The following is a 10,028-nucleotide window of genomic DNA, read 5'->3' as shown; positions in this document are numbered from 1 at the left end:
CCCAGCCAAAACCAAGAGTCAGACACTTAACTGACTGAGCCACCCACGTGCCCCTGCATTACCAGTTTTCAACATTTAGCATTCTCTTGTTGATGGACATTTATGCTGATTCCAGTTCTCCATAATTATAGACCATGATGCTATAAACATCCCTGAACATGTAGAAGCTCTATATTTTAAGTTAAGGCAAATCTATCATCTTTTCTTTTGTGGCTTTTGCTTTCTGTGAATTATTTTAAGAAATCTTTGTCTAGGGGCGCCTGGGTGGCACAGCGGTTACGCGTCTGCCTTCGGCTCAGGGCGTGATCCCGGCGTTACGGGATCGAGCCCCACATCAGGCTCCTCCACTGTGAGCCTGCTTCTTCCTCTCCCACTCCCCCTGCTTGTGTTCCCTCTCTCGCTGGCTGTCTCTATCTCTGTTGAATAAATAAATAAAATCTTAAAAAAAAAAAAAAGAAAAAAAAAGAAATCTTTGTCTAGGGGGCTCCTGTCGCTTCGGGGTCTCCTCTGTCAGCTGCGAGCGAGCATGCAGAAGGCAGCTTGGAGGCAGGTGGGGGGCAATGCCCAGATCAAAGGACCCTGTTCCTTCAAGCTCTTCTGGCGGCGATTCTGACGGTGAGGTGAACCAAAAGTTAAAGAAGAAAAAGCAAGTTACTCCAGAAAAACCCGTGAAGAAGAAAAAGAGTGGTGAGACTTCCAGAGCCATGTCATCCCCTGAGCAGAGCAGCACCAAAGACACTAACATGCTTCAGATGGGGTCAGCGTTTGGGACTTCAGAGGGGAAGTCCTGACTGATAGGAGAGACTATTGGGTGGATCCAGCAGGTGAAAAGAAACCTGGAAGAAAAGGTATTTCTTTAAAGCCCAAGCAATGGAGCCTGCTGAAGGAGCAGACTTCTGACATTGATGATGCAGTAAGAAAACTATAACGTTAATCACATGAAACCAATGCTGTTCTATTGTTTTAATATCTTTCAACATTGCCTTTTGCTTTCAAAACGTTGTTTTCCACACTGTTGTATGTTTGGATTGCAGGACAATCTGTAAGATGCAGACTTTTATTTCTGTGCGCATTATTGAAAGTGTTCTGAGTGAAAAAAAAATCTTTCTCTACCTCTAATTTTTTTTAAACTGTATTTTCTACTAAAAGTATTCGTATTCATTACCTAAAGCTGCTGTAACACATTACCACAACGTTGGATGGCTTAGAACAAGAAAAATGTATTCTCTCAGTTCTGGAAGCTAGAAGTCTGAAACCAGGTCCTGGGAGGGCCGTACCGTCTGAAGGTTCTAGGAACAGATCCTTCTTTGCCCCTTCCAGGTTGGTGGCAGTCCCTGGCCTTCCATGGTTTACAGGTTCATCATTCCAATCTCTGCTTCTGTCATCACGTGGCTTTCTCCTGGTGGGTCTCTGTCTCTTCTCTTCTTCTCATAAGGACATCCGTCATATTGGACTTAGGGCCCCCTCCACTCTAAGGCAACCTCAATTGGACTGAATCTGCGAAGACCTTCTTCTCAAAAAGGTCATATTTATAGGTACCAGGGTTAGGACTTGAACTCAAATACCTTTCGGGGGGGCACAGTTTAAGCCACAACAGTATTAAAACTTTATTTTCCAAATTTAGGTCTTTAATCTATCTGGAATTAAGTTCTGTGTTGATTTGAGGTGTGGATCTAAATAATTTTTTTCATATGGATAACCAGTATTACACAGTGATGTACCAAATAATGTATCACTTCCCCATTAGTTTGTGATATATCAAAATTTCCTTACATGTATGGATCCATTTACGAACTTGCCATTTTGTTTCATTGTTCTAATTTGTCTGTCCTTCCCTATACAAGTGCCACACTATCTTAATTATGATGGGTTTAGAATACGTTTTGATATCTGTTAGAGCAACCTTATTTTTCCTTAGAACTTCCTTGGCTATTTTGAGCTCTTTCTACTTGCATGTAAATTAATTTTGAATTCTCTTTCATATTGCTCTGGTCTGTAGCTGGGGGTGTGAATTTTCCCATTGCATCTGCTCATGCTCATAGCAGTTTGTAATGTTAATTTTTTTCAATTAAGTTTTTTTTTTATTTTGAAATAACTGTAGATGCACATGCAATTGTTAAGAAATAATAGAGACGGTCCACGTACTTTCACCCAGTTTCCCCAAGGATAACATCTCGTGAAAATTTTAATACAATAGTACAAACAGGATATCAACTTTGAAAAAGTCAAGACACAGAGCACTGCCATGGTAAAGATCTTTCATGTTGTCCTTTTATAGCCACATTCACTTCCCTCCAGCCCCCACCCCTCCTCAACCTCTGGCAACCCCTAATCTTTCTCCATTTCTATAATTTTGTCATTTTTAAGAATGTCGTATAAATGGAATCATGCAGAATGTAACCTTTGCAGGTTGGCTTTTTTCTTTTTTTCTTTTTTAGATTTATTTATATATTTTAGAGAGAGAGAGCACGCACAAGCTGGGGGGAGGGGCAGAGGGAGAGGGAGAATATTTGAGGAGACTCCCCCACCAAGCAGGGAGACCCATGGGGGCTTGATCCCAGGACCATGAGATCATGACCTGGGCTGAAATCAAGAGTTGGTTGTTCAACCAACTGAGCCACCTAGGTGCCCCGGGATTGGCTTTTTTCACTCAGCATAGTAATTCTCTGGAGATTCATCCAGTTGTTGTGTGTGTCAATAATTTATTCCTTTCGATTCTAAGTAGTATCCTGAAATATGGATATACTATAGTTTGTTTTACCATTCAGCTGTAGAAGGATATCTGGTTTGTTTCCAGTTTTTGACTAATAACATCACCATCAGCATTCATGTACACATTTATGGGTGAGTATATGCTTTCGTTTCTTTGGGATAAATGTGCAAGGTTGAAATTGGTGGGTCGTATGGTAGTTGCATGTTTAGTCTTACAAGAAACTGACAAACTATTTTCCAGATTGATTATACCATTTTATAGTCCCACTAGCAATGAATGAGTGATACAGTTTCTTTGCATTCTTGCCAACATTTAGTATTTTTACTATTTTCTATTTTAGTGATTCTGATAGATATGTAGTGATATCTTTTATGGCTTAGATTTTCATTTCCCTAATGATTAATTATATTGAATATCTTTCCGTGTGCTTGTTTTTGCCATCTGTATACCTTTTTCAGTGAAATGTCTCTTATCTTTTGTTCATATTCTAATTGGATTGTTTATTTTATTACTGTTGAGTTTTTTCTTTAATTCTTTTCAATGGAGATGCAATGGACATACAACATTTAGTGTAGAGTTTTGAGAGTACTTTCTAGATAGTAGCTCTTTGTTGAATGTGGGATTTGCAAATATTTTTTTTCCGATTTGCAGCTTGCCTTTTCATTCTTTTTAACAGGGTCTTTTGCAGATCAAAAATTTTTATTTTGATGGAGTTCAGTTCATCAGTTTTTCCTTTTTTTTTTTTTTTTAAAGATTTTATTTATTTATTTGACAGAGAGAGAGAGACAGCCAGCGAGAAGAAGGAACACAAGCAGGGGGAGTGGGAGAGGAAGAAGCAGGCTCATAGCAGAGGAGCCTGACGCGGGGCTCGATCCCATAACGCCGGGATCACGCCCTGAGCCGAAGGCAGACGCTTAACCGCTGTGCCACCCGGGCGCCCCATCAGTTTTTCCTTTTGTACGTGATGATTTTGGTGTCAAATCTAAGAATTCTTTGCCTAACCATAGATCTTGAGATTTTTTTTTCTAAAAGTTTCATAAATTTACATTTAATTTTGAATTAGTTATTGTATAGGTGTGAGACTTGGGTCAAGGTTCATTTTTTTTTTTTTTTTTGGTTATGGATTTCCAATTGCTTCTGCACCATTTATTGAAAAGGCTATTTTTCTTCCATCGAATTGCTTTTGCATCTTTGTAAAGAAATCAGTTGGGCAGATTTGCGTGGGTCTTTTTCTGGGGTCTCTATTCTGTTCCATTAATCTATGTGTCTGTCCCTCCACCAATACCACACCTTGATTACTGTTCCTACAAAATAAGTCTTAAAATTGAGTAGACTGATTCCTACTTTATTCTTCTTTTTCAAAATTATTTTAATTATTCTTGTTTCTTTGTCTTTTCATATTCAATTTAGAATAATCTTGTTCATATAGACAAAAAATCTTGCTGGGGTTTTGATAGGACTTGCATCAAATCTATACATAAATTTGGAGAGAATTGACGTCTTCACTATGTTGAATCTTCCAATCCACAGACATATCTCTCCATTCATTTAGATCTTTGATTTCTTTCATCAGCAATTTGTACTTGCAGCATACAAATCCTATACATATTTTGTTTGATTTACACCTAAGTGGTTTTTTAATAAACTATAAATTTATAGTTTTGGTATTCATTGCTAGTATATAGAAATGAACTTAATTTAAAAAAAAGAAATGCAATTGGGTTTTGTATGATTATTTTCTATCCCGCAATATTGCTAAACTCACTTATTTTTAAAGATTTTTTTTAAGATTTTTTTATTTATTTATGTGACCGAGATAGAGACAGCCAGCGAGAGAGGGAACACAGCAGGGGAGTGGGAGAGGAAGAAGCAGGCTCCCAGCGGAGGAGCCGTGTGGGACTCGATCCCGGAACGCCGTGATCACGCCCTGAGCCGAAGGCAGACGCTTCACGACTGCGCTACCCAGGCGCCCCTAAACTCACTTATTTTTAAGATAGATTCCTTGGGATTTTCTACACATACTGAAATATGTACAGATAAAATAATATGATGTCTGAAATTTGCTTCAAAATAACCTTGATAGGAGTAGTGGGTGGGGATATAGATGAAACACAGCTGTGAGTTAATAATTGCTAAATCTGGATAATAGGTACGTGGGGTTGAGTATACTACTCTCAAAATCTTTGTATGTGTTTGCAATTTTCGACCATAAGAAAAAAGTTCTCAGCTGCATTTACCCTGTAAATGCTGCAGAGTAAAGTCCTAGTGGTTGACATGTCATTCAAGGCTGTTGATGATCTGACCTTCCCCATCATTATCCAATCGTTCCTTGAACAATTAACAAAGGAACCTTTCTATACATTTCATAGTTGTCTAAAGGCTATTTTCAGTCCCAGCTCGTTTTCGCTCTTGCTGCACTGACTCTCCTCTCTTCCCCAGAGGCTCTTCCCTCTCCTCTCAACAAGAAATCCCACTCAGCCTAGGGAAGTCAGCTTCAGGACCTAGAGGCCCTCGAGGCCTCCCCTAATCACTCTGGCCACATTTATCTCCCCCTTTCTGACCTTCCAGAACTCCATCATTATCACTCATTCCAGCATAACACAGTGGTTAAGAGTGGGGTTTATGGAGCCAGGCTACCAGTATTTGAGTCCCATCACCGCTGTTTACTAGCAGTGTCACTTTGGGCAGCTTACTTAAATTCTCTGTGCCTTAATTACTTCTTCCACAGAATGTAAATGATGATAGTAGCTACTGTATAGGGTAGTTGGGAGGATTAAATAGGTCATACATGTAAAGAATTCAGCAGAGTGCTCCGCACACAGTAAATATTCCATCTCCAATGATTTCATTCGTGCAGTCCTATTTTATAATGAAATTGTATGTTCCTAAAGGGCAGGAACTGTATTCAAGCACTGAGTTATATACATAGTAGATGAGAAGAATCACACAGTCATGATTTCGAACAGTTTAAATCAGACAAAGTCAGTATTTGATTGCATAATTTGTGGATTATTCCAGTCATTGCCTTCTCTTTCACCCATTCACTGACTATACCAGGGTTCTTGGTCAGAAACAGAAACCTATTCCTGCTAACTTAAACAAAGGGATATACTAAAAAGATTTGAAGGGAAGGCTACAGAAATAGATTCAGAACAGGACAAGAACCTGGCAGCCCCAGAGGCTGAGAGACAGGCAGGACAGTCTCATAACCACGCTAGAATGAGTAAGTGCCAGCCCACATCCTTGGTCTTTGGCTAACTTGTTCAAGGTTCAAAGTCTAGGGAAAGAATTAAGGCAATCCAGACTGAGCCAGGTGCCGACCCTTGGTCAGAGGGTTAAAAACAAAAATCTGGTAAGGTTTTTGTAGGGAAAGATATTAACTAAGGATTAAAGAGAAGTCTTGTTCTGTCTGTCTTTTCTCTGGGGCTCCTGAGTTGACAGGAACATTGTGGAAAGAATGCAGGCTGGATAAATATTTCTGTTTGGCTGGTAAATTCTTCATCTTTGGTTTTAAGACTTTACTTCTATTTGGGTCCAAAGGGGTCATGGTATGGGCAAGTAAGTGCAAATGAAGGAGTAGTTTCTGCTCATATTAGTTTTTGCTTATGACAGGAGCCCCATGCCAGAGTCAAATAGTGCTGTTTGGAGTCTTTAAAAAGCTAGAATCTGAGAAGTCTCTGGAAAACTGGTTAGATGGAATCGCCTGGACCTTCCACTCTAAAATCTGGCAGTCAAGAGAACTTATCTTGCATCCCACTGGTCCTGTCTCTGCCCCCACCCCACCCTGCCCCAGCCTTCCCAGGGACCCTAATTAATTGGAATGTACCCAGAATCCAGAGTTCCTCCAGGATGAGGGTAATGATGGGGACCCTACAAACACCAAGGATAGAAACCAAGGTTCCTAAGTCTGGATGTGCAAATCGTTTATGGAAACTCCAAGGTGTCCTCTTCCTCTGTGCTCTTGGGACAGAAAGCCTAGACAGAGACACCAGTGTTCAGAGGAACTGGGCACAAGGCTGGGAGATCAAGAAGGGAGGAGCCCTGGATATTTTCTGGCCAATTTGGGTCACCTTATCTTGTGCTAAAGAATGTTTAGGGAGTATTTTAGAGCAATAGCTGTCTTGCCTGTCTTTTAATATCTATTTACTTTTTATACATTCCCTCTGCATTTCAAGGGAATTTTTTTTCCTTAAAACCAAACTAAACCAAAATTAGCTCTTTACACCCTAAAACATGATATGACCACTTTGCAGGTATTTCAATATGTACATAAAAAAGGAAAAACATTACCGCATAACCCCATCGTTTCAATAGAACCACACTTGTATTTCTTTCCTTCTCTTCCTTTATGTATTTTTTCTTTCCAGGGATATTTTTCTGTCGTTGTAATAATTATGTATACATACTTAAAAATTTTTTTTATTCAAATTCCAGTTAGTTAACATACAGTGCAATATTCATTTCAGGTGCACAATTTAGTGATTCAACATTTTCATACATCACTGGTGCTCATCACAAGCTCACTCCTTATAGATATACTTTTTAATACATAAACTTCTCATTTTTGAATAATTTTAGACATACAGAAAGGTTGCAAAGATAGTGTGAGAGGTCTTGAAAATTTCAGTTTTCACTAATGTTACCATCTTAACATTTTTCAACACTAAGAAACCAACATTGGTACATTACATTTAATCAAACTTTAGATTTTATTCAGATTTAATAGTTTTGCTGCTAATGTCCTTTTTCTGTTCTGGAATCCAATTCAGGATGAAACATTGTATTTAATTATGTTTCTTTTGGCTCTTCTGGTGTGTGGCAGTTTCTCAGTCTTTCCTTGTTTTTCATGACCTTGCCAGTTTTGAGGAGTACTGGTCAGCTAGTTTGTAGAAAGTCCTCAAATTGGATTTGTCTTATGTTTCTCTCATGATCAGACTGAGGTTATGTGTTTTTGGAAAGAACACCACAGAAGTGATGTGCCTGTCTCATCACATTCTATCCAGGATGCATAACAGCCACATGACAACACTGGTATTAACCTCGATCACTTGCTTAAGGTAGTATTGGCCAGGTTTCTGCATTGTAAACTTGCTTTTTTCTCTTTTCATACTTTTTTTTTGGAGGGGGGGGAGTGCAAGTGGGGTGGGGGTGAGGGGCAGAGCGAAAGGGAGAGAGTGAGTCTCTAGCAGCCTCCACGCCCAGCACGGAGCCTGAGCCTGGGCTCAACCTCACAACCCTGAGATCATGACCAGAACTGAAATCAAGAGTTGGGCTGAGCCACCCAGACACCACCTTTTTTTCCCCTTTGTAAGTGAATCACTAATTCTAGTCTGTCTTCAAGGGGAGAGAGAATTAAGCTCCACCTCCTGGAGAGGAGGGAAGTTACAGATACTGTTTGAATTCTTCCATAAGATTTGTCTCTTCTTATTTATTTATTCTGTCATCTATTTATATCAGTAAAGATTCATATATATTTGAAATATATTTTTCTCCCTTTGTTTCCATAAAACATTGTGTTTTAAGCTTTTTTCCTCTGTTACTATCATGGTCTTTACAACCATCCTTTTAATGGCTGCATCTATTTTGGGGTGTGTTCCATTATTAACTTTGAACTCTTACAAATTATGCTGCAGCAAACACCTTTTGAAACAATGTTCTATGACTGTAGTTCAGCTCTGGCACGATGTCTGGAAGACAGAAACACAGTAAGTTTATTTAGGATGTATGATGTATGTATATATGGACAGGTGGGTGGATGGATGGAGGCTAGTCTGGCGTCCTTTTTTCCCCTGTTGTTCGTGAGCTATGCCAATCTCAAGTCTACGTTAAATGTTGGGAAGAGAAGTTTGAGAATTTGCTGGCAATCAGGCTTTGACTTCGCGTGAACCACAGCTAGTTTGTAACAATAAACTACGGTCCTTAGAACAAGTAAGATTTTGTACTGTAAGTTATTTTTCTATCTCTAGTTGGAAAATGTTTGGACATTTTAACAGCTTCAGCAGTTTTTCATATGGCTTTATCATTCTTCTCTCAGCTTACCTTGTAGACATGAAGATTTTTAAATTCCTAGGGTGTTTTTAGGGCATCTAAATATCATATCTCCCAGTTTAGTTCTTGGCAAGGAAAGGCTGCTGTTTAATAATAAAGTGAGTAAACGACATTTGGAATGTTACCTTCTCTGATAATGGCTACTGGACAAAATAGAAACAGTTGCAAAGTAGCTGAGGGAAGAAAAGGGAGATGAGTATATTTTTATCACTTTAAGATTTAGGAAAGTAACTGCAGAGATTTGGTGCCAAGGAAAGAGATAAGAGAGCTAAAAGGGGTGGTAGTCAGAAGCAAAGTCAGGACAATCCTGTCCCTTGTCCCACAGTGTACTTCTGATCGTTGTTGATCCCATGTAGAACGGACAGTTCCTTACATTTGAAATGCCACCTGGCCATTCATGCATTCATCCCATTCATTCACTTGTTCGTCTGTTGTGCTAGTAGAGAAAATGCTAAATAACAAGACCGTGTGAGAAATGTCCTAACAGGAGGCACGCAGAATGCGCTAAGGGCTCACAGAGGATGGGTAGAGAATAAGTCAGAGAAAGCCAGGATGGAGCTGAGTTAGCTCCTCGAAGGAAGAAGGATCAAGGCATAGTTAGGAAACCACTAGTAGTTCAGGGAATGGCAGGAGGTGAAGTTAGAAGGTAAAGTGTGGCCATGTATTGAAGATCCTGTATGTGCCAGGGGAAGGAACCAAGCTTTATCTTGTAGGAGAAATAGTGGTGCATTTTAGGCAAAGGAGTGTGACCTCACAGTAATGTTTTCCATCCTCTCTCCTGCCCCAACCTCCTCATCCCCACCATGGAGGGCAATTTGGCAGTATTTACCAAAATCACAAATGCACACACACTTTGTGCCAGTCATTCCACTTTGGAGAATTTATCCTACAGATACACTTGCACCCATATAAAATAATATATGGTCAGGTTTTTCACTGCAGCACTGTTTGTATTAACAACAGATGGGAAACAACTTAAATGGCCATCAATAGGTAACTGGTTGAATCAAGTATTGTCCAATCATACAATGGAAAATGTGTTGCTATAAAAAATAAGGAAATTTTATTTGTACTGATACAGAACATTCTTGAAGATACTGTTTTTTTTTTTTAAAGCAAGGTACATAAATGTATATATAATATGCCAATTTCTTTAAAAGGGTTAAGAATAATAAGAAGTGTATATTTTGGGGGTGCCTGGGTGGCTCAGTCAGTTAAGCGTCTGCCTTCAGCTCAGGCCATGATCTCAGGGTCCTGGGATTGAGCC

At 39.4% G+C, this 10,028-nt stretch overlaps 1 pseudogene; it reads left to right on the top strand.

Annotated features, from left to right (window-relative positions):
- Positions 1-560: 560 nt before the first annotated feature.
- Positions 561-928, top strand: LOC100479149 (annotated as a pseudogene).
- The last annotated feature ends 9,100 nt before the right edge of the window (positions 929-10,028 follow it).

The sequence above is a fragment of the Ailuropoda melanoleuca genome, chromosome 1 (assembly GCF_002007445.2).
Source record: "Ailuropoda melanoleuca isolate Jingjing chromosome 1, ASM200744v2, whole genome shotgun sequence".
NCBI classification, from domain to species: Eukaryota; Metazoa; Chordata; class Mammalia; order Carnivora; family Ursidae; genus Ailuropoda; species Ailuropoda melanoleuca.
This window is presented reverse-complemented; position numbering and strand designations above follow the sequence as displayed.